A 17363-nucleotide genomic window follows, 5' to 3' on the forward strand; every position below is an offset into this window, starting at 1 on the left:
GGTGGTGGCGCACGCCTTTAATCCCAGCACTCGGGAGGCAGAGGCAGGCAGATCTCTGTGAGTTCGAGGCCAGCCTGGTCTACAAGAGCTAGTTCCAGGACAGGCTCCAAAGCCACAGAGAAACCCTGTCTCGAAAAACCAAAAAAAAAAAAAAAAAAAAAAAAGCAGCAGTAGTTGAATACTGGTCAGTTGCCAATTTCTTGCTGTGAAAAATTCAGAGCACTTTTTTGTTTTGGTTTGGTTTTTCAAGAAAGGGTTTCTCTGTAGCTTTGGAGTCTGTCCCGGAACTCGCTCTTGTAGCACTGTTGCCGAAAGCTTCTTGTATGCCCGCACCACAGCCATGGAGGTCCCTTGGCTCTTCTTCCTAGCTGGCCACTCGCGAGGGATTGTGGGACAGCCCCCCTGGGGGGCTGTCAGCGGGGAGCCGTTGACGCTCTAGTGCGCGCCCACGCACCCGCGTGCCCACGCACACCTTCCGGTGGGTGAGGACCTGGGCGTTGTCTCAGAAGCGTGGCCGTTTCTGAGAGCTTTAATGTCCGCTGTGCTGCCTAGCGTATGAAGAAGTAGCTGGAAAAGTAAGAAATATAAGCTTGTCTCGTAGTCTAGCCTGGGTCTCTGGTGTCCTGAGAGGGAGGGACTGGACTCCTTAAGTATCAGCGAAAGTGACCGCTTCCAAAAGAGAGCTTTTGGGGAGTTTGGTAGTTTGGAAGGTGACTTATGAGGTCCTTTGCCTAGGAGGTATAGAGGGGGTGTGATGAAGTGTCTCTACCCTACGTTAAAATAAACCTCCTAGGCCGGGCGGTGGTGGCGCACGCCTTTCACTTGGAAGGCAGAGGCAGGTGGATCTCTGAGGTCCAGGTCACCCTGGTCTACAGAGCGAGTTCCAGGACAGCCAGGGCTACACAGAGAAACCCGGTCTTGGAAAACAAAATTCAGTAAAATAAACCTCCTAAATTGTAGGATACAGGCATAGAGAACCCTCCCCTTTTGTATCCTTCCTATCGGCAACAACTCTTTTTTTTCCGGTTTCTTGAGACAGGGTTTTTCTGTAACAGCCATAGCTACCCATAGCTTTGTAGACCACCCTGGCCTCGAATCTACAGAGAGCCGCCTGCCTCGGTTTCCCAAACGCTGGGATCAAAGGCGGGCGCCACCACCGCCAGGCAGCAACAATTCTTTATTACTACACTTCTTTTGTGTATGTGTGTAGGCACACAGGCCACGGTGCTAGTGTGAAGGTCAAAGGAGTTGTTTCTCAGCTTCCATCCTGTGGGTCCTGGCAGCAAGGCCTTTCCTTTTCCTATTTCCTTTCCTTTTTTTTTTTTTGTGTGTGTGTGTGTGTGTGTGTGTGTGTGGTTTTTCGAGACAGGGTTTCTCTGTAGCTTTGGAGCCTGTCCTGGAACTAGCTCTTGTAGACCAGGCTGGTCTCGAACTCACAGAGATTCGCCTGCCTCTGCCTCCCGAGTGCTGGGATTAAAGGCGTGCGCCACCACTGCCCGTCCTGGCACTAGCTCTTGTAGACAATGCTGGCCTCAAACTCCCAGAGACTCGCCTGCCTCTGCCTCCGGAGTGCTGGCATTAAAGGCCGCCGCCGCCGCCGCCACCTCCCGGCAAGGCCTTTCTTTTACCTGCTGAACTCTCACCTCTCTCTCTTGGCAATAGTTCTTAGCCTGGATTTTTATTCAGAGCTTTAAGGAACTCCCTAAATAGGGCAAGTTAGTCTTTTAAATACTATGGGAGGAAGCAACATGTTGAGCAGTGGAGTGAATCTCACACATTTTAAATAGGCATAGATGTTTCGAGGATGCTTAAAACTCAGCACGGTTTTCTTGAAACTAAAATTTAAGCCTAGAACCTTTTTTATTATCCTGAACACTCTCCAAATTTTGTGCCCCCCTCTCGGGAGGGGGAAAATATTTGTATTCATCCCATTTGATGATTCAAGGAAAGCTTGGTGGGCTGGACAAACATCTGGTTTGTGTAAGTATCTTGCTTAAGCTTATATAGGATTTACATTTGAGCAGTATTTATTAAATGTTTTCACAGGGGGAATTCATGCTTTATGTTTATAAGAGCATCTGGGTTCTTGGGTGAAAAGATAGTGAACTTAAAAAGAGGGGAGGAGCCTGGTGATGGTGGCGCACACCTTTAATCCCAGCACTCGAGAGGCAGAGGCAGGTGGATCTCTGTGAGTTCGAGACCAGCCTGGTCTACAAGAGCTAGTTCCAGGACAGGCTCCAAAACCACAGAGAAACCCTGTCTCGAAAAACCAAAAAAAAGGGCTGGAGAGATGGCTCAGTGGTTAAGAGCATTGCCTGCTCTTCCAAAGGTCCTGAGTTCAATTCCCGGCAACCACATGGTGGCTCACAACCATCTGTAATGAGGTCTGGTGCCCTCTTCTGGCCTGCAGACATACATGGAGACAGATTATTGTATACATAATAAATAAATAAATATTTAAAAAAAAAAAAAGAAAAACCAAAAAAAAGGGGGGAGGGAGGAAATGGTGTAAAAGTGGGCGAGTACGTGCTATTAAATCTGCCGTCTAATTTTCACGAGACAGAGTGGTACAGACCTGTAGTCCCAGCTACTCAAGAGGTTGAGACAGGATGAGAAAAGATCAGGGCTCACCCTGGTAGGCAGAGTGAGCTCAAGCCCAGCTTGTGCAGCTGAGACCTAATGGCAAAAAGTAGAAAGAGGGCTGGGGACCTGTCTCAGTACTGCCTTGAATTGAGCATCAGTTCAGTCCCCAGCACTGAAAAACAACCAACACATTCACACACATACACACACACAGCAAAACAAGACAACACAAAAACCCACCCTGTGTGTGTGTGTGATTTTCATTATTCTCCCCTAAAATTTTCAGTCCCGCACCTCTCGGTCCCTGTCAGTCACTGTTCTGCTTTCAGTTTCAAGTCTGATTTTTGTGAATAGATACTTCGTGCAGATGGAATGGCATTGTGATTGTTCTTCTGTGACTGTCCTCTTTCACTTAAACGAGCTTCTCAGGAGTAGTCCACACTGTGGCATCTGTCAGAATTTCCCATTTCATTACATTGATTTCTACGTGCGTGTGCTCAGGGCGGGGTGATCATGTGTGCTGGAGAGACAATTTACAGTAGTCTGTCCTTCCAGCTTGTGGGTCCCAGAAATCCAGCTTAGGCCTTCAAAGACTGCAAACACTTTTTTTTTTATCCACTAAACCATCTCCTCAACCTTTAGGTTTGCCTTTATTATTATTATTATCATCATCATCAGTGCTGGATATTCTGTCGGAAGATTCACCCAGCTCCTGGCATCCATATACCCGAGTCTGGAATGTTCTGGTGGAAGCTCCACTCCAAGCCCCCTCCCCCATCCCTCTCTGAACCCTGCCGCTTCTCAGAAACCTCCCACAAAGATGCTCAAGAACACTCCCACAGGGTATTTAAACTGCCTTCCCCCGAAAACAGACTGCCGCCTGGCTAGCTTATGCCCCGAAATAACAACTCACAAATTGTATTCTTTACTTTTTTTTTTTTTTTTTTTTTTTTTTGGTTTTTCGAGACAGGGTTTCTCTGTGGCTTTGGAGCCTGTCCTGGAACTAGCTCTGTCGACCAGGCTGGTCTCGAACTCACAGAGATCCGCCTCCCTCTGCCTCCCGAGTGCTGGGATTAAAGGTGTGCGCCACCATCGCCCGGCCTCAAATTGTATTCTTTTAAACACTGCTTGGCCCGTTAGCTCTAACTTCTTCTTGGTTAATTCTCACATCTTGATTAACCCATCTCTAATAATCTGTGTAGCACCACGAAGTGACTTTCCGGGAAAGATTCAGCATGTCTGACCTGGCGGCTGGCTCCATCACATCTGCCCTCACTTCCCTTCTTTCCAGCATTCTGTTCTATCTACTCCACCCACCTATGTTCTGACCTGTCAGGCCAAGCAGTTTCTTTATTAATTAACCAATGAAAGCAACAGATAGACAAATGACCTTCCCACATCATTGTGGTTTTTTGGTCTCTGTTTTCAATCTCCCCTCTGGGGGGCTGGAAAATTATCTGGAGTATTTTATCCACTAAACCTAGGCTTTTTCTAATTTGGTTCGATTTGGTCTGATTTGAATTTCTGCATTGCTGGAGAGATTTACCAGGGTGCAGAAACTTTTCACTGGGGCGATATGCTGGGCAAAGTGTGTGTCTCATAAGCATGAAGACTTAAGTTCAGATCGCCAGAATGCTTGTAAAGCTGAGCATAGTAGACTTCTATAATCCTAGGGCTCCTATATGAGATGTGAGGCAGAGATAGGTAACTTCTGGAAGCCTGTGGGCCAGGTAGCCTAGCATATGCAGTGGCGTCTTAGGGTTATCGTTGCTATGATGAAACACAATTACCAAAAACAAGTTGAGGAGGAAAGGTTTATTTGACTTACACTTCCACATCATAGTTCATCATCAAAGGAAGTCAGGACAGGAACTCAAACAGGGCAGGAACTGATGCAGAGGCCATAGAGGAGTGCTGTCATTCTTTACTCATTCTCCCATGCTTCTCTCACGCTCCTTCTTCACGTCTCACCCCTCTCTCCCACAGCAGCCCTCTCTCCACCTTGCCGCTCCTCTCTACTGCCGCTGTCTCCTCTTTGTCTGTTCTGCCTCCCTACATCTCTGCCCATTGCTGCCTCTGCCTTCTCGCTCTCTGCCTCGCTGCCTTCTCTCCACTGTGTCTCCTGTCACAGCCAAACTCTGGACAATTATAGGTTGTTTTGCAGGGCCCTACCCAAACTCAAAACATAAGCCACATAGCTTCTATCAGGCTAGAAATGTCACAATGACCCATGCGTGTAGCTCTAAGTTGTTGAGGGTATCCAGACAGAAAATGACATTGGAAATCAACTTTAAAAATTACAATTAGTAATTCAAGTTACTTATGTGAATAGTAAGGAGTACGTGTAGACTAAAGTTGCTTTGAATTCCACCTTTGAATCAGTAAACAACACCTGGGGAAATGACCTTGTGTATGTGTCTGTAGGGGCAACCAGCCTGCTTTGAATCTGCTGAGGTCTTGGCTAAATGTATAAAAAGCTGTCTTTGTAGCTGAGTATACTCTTAAGTCAGAGTTATGAAAAATATCCTAGTATTATTTCTGTTCGTTAATATTACATAGCAAGCAGAATCATCCTCTAGTTCATCCACAGCTATGTGTGCCCATAGATGGAATATATACGTGAGATAAACACCCGAAGCTGCTACTAGGGAAGAAATGACGTTCTTAGGGGAGAAATGAAGTGACTCATAAGAGAAATTACAAGAACAACTGGCTTCCACAGGCAGGGACCCCATGACTTTTCCAGGTGGGACTCCCCACCAGGGAATCATGCATCTGATGGGTTGGCTTGTTAAACACTAATTGTCACCTGCTCTATAGTCCCACAGCAGCTCTCTACAGCCTCCCAAGTGGATTAAAAGTTTGTGCCACCACTGCCTGGTTCACATTATAGTTTTTAGAATCTGTATATGTGAAGCCAGGTGGTGGTGGCTCATGCCTTTAATCCTGGTGCTCTGAGGGCACAGGGACAGGATCTTTGAGTTTGAGGCCAGCTTGGTCTATGTAGTAAGTTCTAGGACAGTCCAGAGCTACATAGTAAGACCCTGTAACCCATCTTCTGTTGTTGGAGGCTGCTTGTTTGTTCCCACCGCTTAGACACAGAATAACCACACAGAAACTATTTTATTTGCAATACTGTTTGGCCAAAAGCTTAAGTGTATTGCTAGCTATACATCCTAAATTAAGCCATCTCAATTAATTTGTGCATCACCCCAAGGTCATGGCCTACCGGCAAAGTTTTGGCAAGCTCTGGTGGAGGCATCTGTCTGTCTCCTGTGGCAGCTACATAGCTTCTCATGGATTACGCCTTCTTTCTCTCAGCATTTAGTTTAGTTTTCCCCACCTATTTCTATTCTACCCTATCACAGGCTAAAGCAGCTTCTTTATTCATTAACCAATAAAAGCATCACATATACAGAGGGACTTTGAAATACTCAAACAATAAAACCAGAGGGAATAAGCAACATGAGAAGTTTGCTTGGTTTATTGACCATTCTAATGCTGGTACAGATGTTAGGAGGGCCCATTAAAGATGATCTATGACCATCATAGCGCTACTTGGTTCATGGCATGGATAATGGAGAAGATAGTGGTGGGGATTGGGAGATAAGTGATAAAATAGATGAGAATGGTGGAGGAGACGACGTGTAAGAACACTGGAGGATTCCAGCACAATCACCCCATTGGCGTGAAGTTGCCTGAGGTTAGGGATGTCTTCTCTAGAGCACTAAAGCAAAGACCTAAGGGAAATACTCTTTGTTGTTTTGAGACAGGTCTCATTTAGAAGAGGGTGGCCTCACACAATATATAGTCAGTAATGGCCTCTTTGAGTACTGAGTTCTGAGATTCTAAGTAGCCACTACTATACACAGTACTTGAGAGCAAACCCATGGCATGCTAGGCAAGCAAACATTCCACCTACTGAACTATGTTCTCAGACCAAGACAGAACATAGTTTCTTTGTGTATACATGTGTGTATACACATGTGGTTGCACATGACTGGAGAGGCCATAGGCCAAAGTGCTAATGTTTGGAAGTTGTAGGGATGTTTTCTGTTTATTAGGTGTTGGGTTTTTTTTGGTTTTTTTTTTTTTTTTTTTTTTTTTTTTTTTTTTTTGAGACAGGGTTTCTCTGTAGCTTTGGAGCCGCTCTGTAGACCAGGCTGGCCTTGAACTCACAGAGATCCGTAGGTGTTGGTTTTTATTGTTATTTTGAGACAGGATCCCACTTTGTAGCCCTGGCTAACCAGGATTTGTAGACAAGGTTGGCCTTGAACTCGCAGAGAAAATCTGTCTGCCTCTTTCTTCAAAGTGCTGAGATTAAAAGAGTGCACCATTGTGCCTGGCCTAGTTATTGTTAAAACAGGGAAGATAAAAATGTAGGACAGGGGCTATAAAGATAGCTTAATGATATAAGAAATATTTTTTTTTTAAAAAAAGAAGGGAGCTGGAGAGATGGTTTGGAGGTTAAGAGCACTGACTGTTCTTCCAGAGGTCCTGAGTTCAATTCCCAGCAACCACATGGTGGCTCACAACTATCTCTAATAAGATCTGGTGCCCTCTTCTGGCCTGCAGGTACACATGCAGGCAGAATGCTGTATATATTTTTTTAAGATAGCTTAATGGTTAAGGGCACTGGCTCCTCTTCCAGAGGACCCAAATTCCCAGCCCCCGTCAAGGCTGCTCACAACCATCTGTACCTCTAATGCACAGACATATATCCATCCAACATACACATTAGTTAGATGCATGGGTAGCAGGTGGATGGATGGATAAATAGACAGATGTATAGATGGATAGGTAGATACAGATAAAGAGATGGAAAGAAAAAATTTAATTGGGCCTGGAGAGATAGCTTAGCAGTTAAGAGAACCATATTTGGTTCCCAACACCTATATGGTGTCTCCCAATCATCTCTAACTATAGTTCCAGGGAATCTGACATCCTCCTCTGGCCTCTTCAGATACAAGGCATACATGTAAGCGAAACACTCATACACATAAAATAAATGAACCAAAAAAATAAAATTTCATATGTATAATTATTGTATATGTGTCATGATGCACACGTTGAGATCATAAGGCATCTTTCAGAAATCGATTCTCTTCCACCGTGTGGGTTTCAGGAATCAAACTTATATCATTAGACTTGGTGACAGGCACCTTTATTGGCTGAGCTATCTCAGTGTTCCCTGTTTTTATTTAGATACAAGATCTCACATAGCCTAGACTAACCTTGAACTTACTTTGTAGTAGAGAATGACCCTGACTGCTTTTTTTTTTTTTTTTTTCGAGACAGGGTTTCTCTGTGGTTTTAGAGCCTGTCCTGGAACCCTGACTTCTTGATCCTCTTGCCTTAGCCTTTCAAGAGCTGGGATTATAGGTGTGTATTTGTGTTTAGGGATGTTGTATATATTTTATTTTTTGCAGTGTTGGTAATAAAACCCGGTGCTTTATGAATGTTAAGCAATTGGTCTGAAGCCGGGTATCGGTTGTGTATGCCTTTAATGCCAGCACTCAGAAGACAGAGGCAAATGGATCTCTGCCAGTTCAAGGCCAGCCTGGTCTACAGAGCGAGTTCCAGGACAGCCAGGGCCATACAGAGAAGCCCTGTTTTGAAAAAAAAAATTGTTTGGGAAAAAAAGAAAAGAAACCGCTCTGTCACAGAAATATGCTCAACCGCTCGCTACCTATTGTACCGTTCGGTGACTTTGGTGTGTTTATATAGTTGCCTAGTCATCCAGAACAGCTCAGTTTTAGATTATATATGCTGGGCTTCAATTCACACTGTAACCCAGGCAGGGCTTAGACCTGGAATTCTCCTGCCTCAGCTTCCTGAATAGCTAAAATTATATATAGGCTTGAACTATACTTGGCTACTGTTAGAATATTCTCATGACCATCAAAGAATTCCCCCATGAGAATTTGCACACTAGTTTTCATGTCCCAAACCCAGCTACAGAAAACAATTGATGACCACTCTGTTAGTATTTCTGCCTTTCCTAATATTTTATTTAAAACATAATCATCATGTAGTTTGTAGTCTATTTCACTTAGTATATTTTGAGGTTCATGCATGATGTCACCGGTGTTGCAAGTCCCTTTTTTAGACAAGAGTTTTACTATGTAGTCGTGGCTGACACAGAACTCATTATGTAGACCAGACTGGCCCTGGACTCAGAGGGATCCCCTGCCTCTCTGCCTCTTGAATGCAGGGATTAAAGGAGTGTGTTACCATACCCTACAGATATTTTCTTTTTATTATTAAATGTAATGTACTGTATAAATACAGGACTCCTTTTAAATGCCTGGTATTTCGGGACAATAATAATAGTTAATAAAAATAAAAATAGCTTAGTTTGCATATATGTCATTCTGTAAATATACATTCCGAATTTCTCTTGAGAAGATATGTAGAAATGGAGTGACTACATCATTTGGAAGTATATAACAACTTTTTCAGCAACTATTGAACTGTTTTTTCAAATGACTACTGTTCTACATTCTCATCAGCAAAACATAAGGTTCTGTTTCTCTATATCCTTGCCAGCATTTATTTATTTTGATACAGGTCTCATCAGCCCTGACTGGCCTGAAACTTTATTTATAGACCAGTCTGGTCTTGCCTCTGCCTCCCAGGTACTGGGATTAAAGCAGTAGGCCACATATCTAACCTGCCAGCATTTAATATTGGCAGATATTTTTACGTGTGTAGTGCTGGCGATCAAATCCACAACCCTCTGAGTACTAGATACGCATTCTACCACTGATTTAAATTTCAAACACCGCTTTTATGGATTGTATTCATTCTAGTTGGTGTGTAATAATAATAACATTATTGATTTGGATTTTTTAAATTTTTAACTGTGTGTATGTGAGAGTCTGTGCATGAGAATGTGCACATGTGAGTATAGGTGCCTACAGAAGCCACAAGCATGTTGGGTCCCCTGGATCTGGAGCTACATGTAAGGTTGTATCCTGACATGGGTGCTAGAAACCCCTCAGTCAAGCTTTTTAAAAGAAAATAGTCATGTATCGTGATGGTTAATATTACATTTAGACTTACTGTGCTTGAGAGACCAGAAAGCAAAAAATTCCTCATATGTGTGTGTATGTATATGTGTGGTGTGTGTGTGTGTGTGTGTGTGTGTGTGTGTGGAATGCCTAGTGTCACACCGGTAATCCTGTAGTTCCAGGACTTGGGAAGCTAAGGTGAGAGAATCCCCCATTTTAACACAGCACCTGAGCTACATAATAAGAAAAGAAAAGGATTAATAGCAGAATATTAAATTAAGTATTTGCGGAATACTTCTAAATCCAGGAGCCTATGCTATAGGTCCCCCTTTTCTGTGGCTAATCTCTGATAGATGTCTACTTCACTTCTCCGTCTAAACTGTTTCCGGTGCTATAAACAGAGTCTTCATTCTCCTCCAGGGAAACCTTGGCAGCCAATGTAAACTGTAGAGTGGTGTCCAGAGTTCTTTTCTGTCATGCCCTGCTAGTCTTCTCTGAGCCAGTGGCCTGTAAACAGACCCCTCCTCATCTTTAAGAGCAGTGTGTGCCGTGTGTAGGTAAGACATCGTTCTCTTTGTCTACCACGAGCATATTCTCGTTTTTTTCTTTTTTTCCTTAACATTTTTTTTTTTTTTTTTTTTTTTTTTTTTGGTTTTTCGAGACAGGGCTTCTGTGTGGTTTTGGAGCCTGTCCTGGAACTAGCTCTGTAGACCAGGCTGGACTCGAACTCACAGAGATCCGCCTGCCTCTGCCTCCCGAGTGTTGGGATTACAGGCGTGCGCCACCACCGCCCAGCCTTAACATTTATTTTAATTATATTTAATTATTTAATTGTATTTATTAGTATAGATTAAAAAATAAATAAACACTATTTGCAGCCAGATCTCTGTGAATTTGAGGCCAGCTTGGTCTACAGAGGGAGTTCCAGGACAGCTAGGACTGTTACACAGAAAAACCCTGTCTCAAACCACTCCCTGCCACCCCCAAATGAAAGCTAACCATTGTGAACCCATTTTCATGTCTGTAAAGATGGGGATGATAGAAGTAACTGCCTTACAACTTGCAGAGATTAAATTTGTTGTAATATATAAAGGAACGAATGGTACCTGCGTGCTGCTTTCATTGCAGCTGTTTTTGTTGTTACTCTTAATCTTGATTCACACTAAAAGCTATGCATTCGATTCCTATGTTTATGAGAGAAAATTCCTACAGTGTTCTAGGAGGCTGCAAACCAAAAGGCACAGCTAACTACCACCTACTAGCCTCATTGGTATTCTTGCTGACAAGGAGGCGGGCTTCCGATGTCGGGATTCTGACGTTGGAAATGAGTCACTGTGGAGGCGGTGCTATGTAGATAGAGAATTCAGGAGCCTACTGGGAGAAGCTGCTACTTCCACATTTCTGATTTTTGGAGTGTAGTTTTGGGAAAATTACAAGACCGCCAACCCTCTAAAGAGTTTTTCAATGTTGGAAACCACTACACATAACGATATAGAGCTTTTTAATAAGGACTTAAGTTTGCACCGTATCTTTGAAATGCTACGCACACCAGGCTGTTCAGGCTTCGTGGAGCTGGAAACTCATACTTACCTGGCAGGGGAGATACCATGATCACGAAGGTGGTTTTCCCAGGGCGAGGCTTATCCATTGCACTCCGGATGTGCTGACCCCTGCGATTTCCCCAAATGCGGGAAACTCGACTGCATAATTTGTGGTAGTGGGGGACTGCGTTCGCGCTCTCCCCTGTTATTGTGGTCCAAAGTTAGATTATAAAAAAGTATAGTTCTCCAAAGTACTGCTGTTCTTTAGCTGTCCAGTTTAATGTAATACTATATACCCAGATTATTGGACCAAAGTATCACCCAAAGCTTTAACTACTTTTAAGTTTTCCTATACCTAGGAGGAGCTTGGTCATATTCGGTGTGCTGTTTTCAGTGTCATCTAAGAGCACTGTCTTCATCCAGAGGTTTTCTGTTCAATTCTCAGCAACCACATGGCTCATGCCTGAAGACACAGAACACCATACACACATACATACAGTCTTAAAAAAGAAAACAGTAATCTGAGTGACACTTCTACTGATTTGTCCAGTTTCTGGATTGTAAACATTTGGAAGGCAGAGGTGAGGAAGATTGTCTCAAGTTTGAGGCCAACATGGTCTACATACAAAGTACCCAATTAAGACTGGAATCTTTTTTTTTTTTTAAATATTTATTTATTATGTATACAATATTCTGTCTGTGTGTATGTCTGCAGGCCAGAAGAGGGCACCAGACCTCATTACAGATGGTTGTGAGCCACCATGTGGTTGCTGGGAATTGAACTCAGGACCTTTGGAAGAGCAGGCAATGCTCTTAACCACTGAGCCATCTCTCCAGCCCCTTAAGACTGGAATCTTAAAGGGGGAATGGAGTAGGCTATGGTTTGGTAGTAGAACATTTGCCTACCATGTTCAAGTTACTGGGTTCAAATCAACACTGAAAAAATAAGTAAAAAGATGAGTTCTAACTTTCTGATTCTGTGTGTCTACGTGTTTTGTTTACATGCATGTGCACCAGATGCACCTAAAGAAGTCAGAAGAGGGCATCAGATACTCGAGAACTACAGTTAAAGGATATTTGTATGTGACCCACCACATGTGGGTTCTGGCACTTGAACCCTGGTCCTTTACAAGAGCAACTAGTACTGTTAACCACTGAGCCATCCCTCCAACAACGTGAGCTCTAAGTCATAAGTTATAATGAAGTTGGGTGTAAGGCGTGCACAACTGTCGTTGAAACACTAGGGAGGTAGAAGTCAAAGGCTCATGCATTCATAGTCATCCTCTTCCACAAGTTGCTACCCGCCTGTATAGGATCACATCTCAGCACCAGTAGTTTCGATATATTAACAGGTTTTTTCTTTTTTTTAGGCAAAATATCAAGGAAATATATTAACAGTTTTAACTGTGTTTAACATACAGTTAAACACACAGTTTAACATAATACAGTTAACATTTTGTTGATGGGAGAGGACGCGGGTCAAAGAATCCCAGGCTAACTTTAAAATATTTTAATTATATTTTCTTTATTATAAGGGGCAAACTAACAAAACAGGAACGAGAAAGCCAACCTCAGCTGTGTAGCAAGGGAACCAGAAAGCAAGAACCCTGGACTGGCCAGTGTTTTTTTCTGGGTAACCAGAAGGTCATGCCCTAACCTGGTCCAACCTCTTAAAGGTCATTGACTGACAGAGGTCCCCATCACCTTCCCCTTTTGTCTAAATAAAAGAGTTCCAAACCAATACAAAACTATATACACTAGGAACAGATATCAAGTTTAAAATTAGATTACAACCATTATAAGCAATATTAATCAAGGAACACATGACAAATGTTTTATTAAACATTCTATTCTAACGGGTCTAAGTCTTGCGCTGGAAATGCCTAGATCATGAGAGGAAGGTAACAATGACTATCTAATCTTCAACCCCATCAAAGGCCTGAAAAGGGAGATAATATTACTTGAGTAGGTGGGAAGTGCAACCAAGCAGCTTCCAAAAGGAGCAGTATATGACAGAGACAATTGGCTACCTGAGCAATCCCAAAGTCTCATTTGCAGTGTTGAAGCAACCAACTTTGACTAAGGCCTAGCGTAACTTGCAGGAGTTGAGGGAAACTGTTTCACGTTTTCCCTGACATTTTTAGTTTTGAAAATAGGTTACTGCCGGCAAGACTTTCTGAAGCTTAGGAGTGTTGCTTGTTTTTAAAGATTTATTTATTTTATGTATATGGTGCTCTATCTACACATAGAGCGTACATACCAGAAGAGGAGAGCATCAGATCTTACTATAAATGATTGTGAGCCACCATCTGGTTGCTGTGAATTGAACTCAGGACCTCTGGAAGAGCAGTCAGTGAGTGCTCTTAACCTCTGAGCCATCTCTCGAACCCCATTTCCTATTTGTTCCTTTTAAGTTTCAATGAGAGCATTTAATTGGCCTGGCTAGTTTGTTTTAGCTCTGGTTGCAATGGGTAGAAGTATTCTTTTGGTCTGTGAAGGTACTGCAGGCTCACAAAAGGTCCCATACACTTTTATAAAGTTGTATGTGCAGTCGGACGTGGGTGCTGGGAACCAAACTCAGACTTCCCTGCCAAGAGCAGCAAAACAATGTCTCCTGCCCCACACTAGTCAGCACACTCCAGGGCTGCATGTTTTGTGACAAGAGTCGATTTAAATCCGGGCAACATTTGACAAGTACTCAGTCCTCATGGAAATTTTGTGAGCCACCATGTGGTTGCTGGGATTTGAACTCAGGACCTTTGGAAGAACAGGTAATGCTCTTAACCGCTGAGCCATCTCTCCAGCATGGAAATTTTGTGGTTGACAGAATTCTCTTGGCAATTTTGGGAAATAGAAATACTGAGGATTTGATTGATTCTCTTAAAAACAGCAGCGATTCTGACTTAAAACAACCTATCTTGCTGCCTTCTTGAGAGCAGTCTTCCGACACTTCATGATAAACCCATACCGAAGCTTTTTTTTTTTTTTTTTTTTTTTTTTGGTTTTTCGAGACAGGGTTTTTCTGTGGCTTTGGAGCCTGTCCTGGAACTAGCTCTGTAGACCAGGCTGGTCTCGAACTCACAGAGATCCGCCTGCCTCTGCCTCCCGAGTGCTGGGATTAAAAGCGTGCGCCACCATCGCCCGGCTCCGAAGCTTTTGTTAACAGCAAAAGATGCAAGAAAAAGTGTGAAATCTCTATCGTTGTGGTGGTAGGGAGGAGTGGTTTAAGAGTTAATGCAACCGGAAGAGAAATGCGAAGGAGAAAACCTGGAGAGGAAAACGTCACTAAAAGGGGCGGGGATATGCAGATAATCCAAAGCAGGTCTATGTTCTAGTACATTTTTGCACGGAAATATTTTTAGCAAGTGTTTAAAAGTGTGTGCTCTCATCTGTATAACTTAAAAACTTGTGTAGTCTCGAGAGAAAGGGCAAAGGAATTTGTAATATAATTGACCGTGACTTAATAGTGTGTCGATGATCAGGGTGAAATAGAACTGAGGCCTGTGAAACTCATACTTACCTGGCAGGGGAGATACCATGATCACGAAGGTGGTTTTCCCAGGGCGAGGCTTATCCATTGCACTCCGGATGTGCTGACCCCTGCGATTTCCCCAAATGCGGGAAACTCGACTGCATAATTTGTGGTAGTGGGGGACTGCGTTCGCGCTCTCCCCTGTTATTGTGGTCCAAAGTTAGACTTGATGAAGTACAACTTACAATGTAGGGGTATTGTTTAGTATCCCTTTATTTGCTGTAAAGTTATCTAATGGCAGGTAGAAAACATTCTTTAGTAAGAAAGTGTTGTAGGAAATATGGGCAAGAGTGAGGAGAGCTTGTGAAGGCTTCCGTTTGTATCACCCAGCTGGATTTATAGGTTTTTTAATGGATCTAGTGATAGTGCCAGGCTTACTGAAGCCATATCCAGGAGATACTCCAAAACTACGGAAAAACTCTATCTTGGGAAACAAAACAAAAAGCGCTTTTCACATTTAGCCAGAGAATCAATTCAAAAAGTGGTACTTCTCAGCAGTAATTTACTATGTTTGAGTCTCCTGACAAAATTTAAATTATTTTAAGATTTTACTCTGGTTTCATTTCATAATCTTAATTCCTTTTTATGTAGTCCATAGTTATGGCCTTGATGTTTGCAATTTTTGATTTTTGGAGATTTTTTTTTTTAATATATTTCTTTTTGTTTTGTTTTGTTTTTCGAGACAGGGTTTCTCTGTGGTTTTGGATCCTGTCCTGGAACTAGCTCTTGTAGACCAGGCTGGTCTCGAACTCACAGAGATCCGCCTGCCTCTGCCTCCCGAGTTCTGGGATTAAAGGCGTGCGCCACCATCGCCCGGCTTGGAGATCTTTGTATAACCCAGGTTACCATTTATCTTCCCTCCTTAGACTGAGAATTGTGATGACAGTAGTGTAATTTTTGTTTGAATACTTGGTGTCTCCATTGGTGGGTGTTTGGAAAAAATTAGAAAGTTGTTCTTTTTGGAAGCAGCGGTAGGCATATATCTGTTCCGGGCCAGTCAGTGCTACATAGTGAGACCTGGCTACAAACAAAAGTAACAAAGATAGGTGATTTGTTCTTTTAGAAATGGCCTCTGTAGACTACAGTAGTCTTAAACACCTGGCCTCAGCAGAATTACAGCATGAACTGCAACACCCTGCCTTCTGGAGGGTGGGGTAGGGGGCACAAATAGGGTTTCTTGAGTGCACCACCATGCCCACGCTTTGTTTTTGAGAAAGGATCTTACATAACCCAGGTTAGTCTGGAACTGTATATGTAGCCAGGCTGGCATCAACATTTGCAATGATAATCCTACCTCAGCCTCCCAAATGCTGGGATTATTACAGGTGTTAATTGCCATATCCAGTAGAGATTTATTTCTCATAGCTGTGGAAGTTAGAAGTCTAGAGGAGCTGCATCTAGTTGAGAGCTCTTTTCCTGCCTTATCCTGTGGCATGTGGCAGACAGAAGAGGAGGAGGGAAGAGAGAAAAACGGGGCTCTAACTATTGTGTGTAACTATACATCCCATTCCCTTGATAACAAGCGCCTCTGTCCAAAACAGAACAACAAAAAAGCCTTAATTCGTTCATAAGTGTGGTGTCCCTTGACCCAAACGCTTGTAAAAGCTCTATCTTCCCACACCTCTACGTTGGAGATCTAGTTCCCACCAATGAGAGTTGGAGGACCCATTCAGGTTACACCACACAAAGAAAAGTCAAGTTTCTCTGTGTCATTTTGTCTTGGTCACTTACTGTTCTATTGCTGTGAAAAGACACCATGATCAAGGCAACTCTCCTAAAAGAAGCATTTAATTGGGGGCTTGTTTAGTTAGAGCGTTAGTCCATGGCAGGAAACAGACAGGCATGGTGCTGGAGCAGTAGCTGAGAGCTTTACATCCTGATCCCAAGGCAACAGACAATGGAGGAGATAGTGTGAGGGGGAGGAAGGGAGAGAGAGACAGAGACTGGGACTGGCATGGGCATTTGAAACCTGAAAGTTCATTCCCGGTGACACATCTCCAACAAGCCCACACCTATTTCAACAGGGCCACATTGAATCTTTCCCGAGCATCTCACCAGCTGGGAACCACGCATGCAAACGTGAGTGAGCCTATGGAGACCTCATTTCAAAACACCATGGTCTCTTGCACATTAATAGCTGTAGAGAACTTACTGGGGCCCAGGCACAGTTCTAAGTATTTAACATGTATCAGCTCACTTAAACTTCTCAACGACTCCGGTGATTTTTAGCCTCACTAACAGATGAAGAGTTGAGTATTTTCATTCGGTTGAATCATTTTTTCTAAGGTTATAATATGGGGGATGTGGGGTGTCTTTTAAGTTTAACAGAGGCTTAACTCAGGAGTTAGGGTGCCAGAAGCTCAAAGTTACACAGAATTTACACAAAGTAATGGCCCCTGGGCTCTTACATTGTGAATTTGAGGAGTGAAATTCATGGTCAATAGAAGAATGGCTTTAGAAAAAAGTTTTGTTATCGATTCATAGATTGAGGGAAAGTAGACAGAGCTCCTGCAGAGCAGGAGTGGATCCCAGAAATAGGGTACTGTTTGAACCCAACTATAAGAGCTTTTAAAAGGACTTAGGACAGAGAGAGAGTCAGGTGAGGAACGGGGAGGGAGACGGCTCAGTCTAGTTGGCTCAACCATGAAATGTCTAGGAGTCTCTTCACAATTTCAGTCATGTCTTGATGAAGGG

General features: G+C 43.2%; 2 non-coding genes across 2 annotated transcripts; both read left to right on the forward strand.

The window, feature by feature from the left end:
* The first annotated feature begins 11178 nt into the window (after positions 1 to 11178).
* Positions 11179 to 11342, forward strand: LOC130878899 (U1 spliceosomal RNA). Its single transcript, XR_009057512.1, has one exon. It is a non-coding gene; the product is annotated as a U1 spliceosomal RNA (small nuclear RNA).
* Positions 11343 to 14649: 3307 nt separating this feature from the next.
* On the forward strand, positions 14650 to 14813 carry LOC130878901 (U1 spliceosomal RNA). The gene has a single exon (XR_009057514.1). It is a non-coding gene; the product is annotated as a U1 spliceosomal RNA (small nuclear RNA).
* The last annotated feature ends 2550 nt before the right edge of the window (positions 14814 to 17363 follow it).

This window comes from Chionomys nivalis, chromosome 7 (assembly GCF_950005125.1).
Source record: "Chionomys nivalis chromosome 7, mChiNiv1.1, whole genome shotgun sequence".
Classification (NCBI taxonomy): domain Eukaryota; kingdom Metazoa; phylum Chordata; class Mammalia; order Rodentia; family Cricetidae; genus Chionomys; species Chionomys nivalis.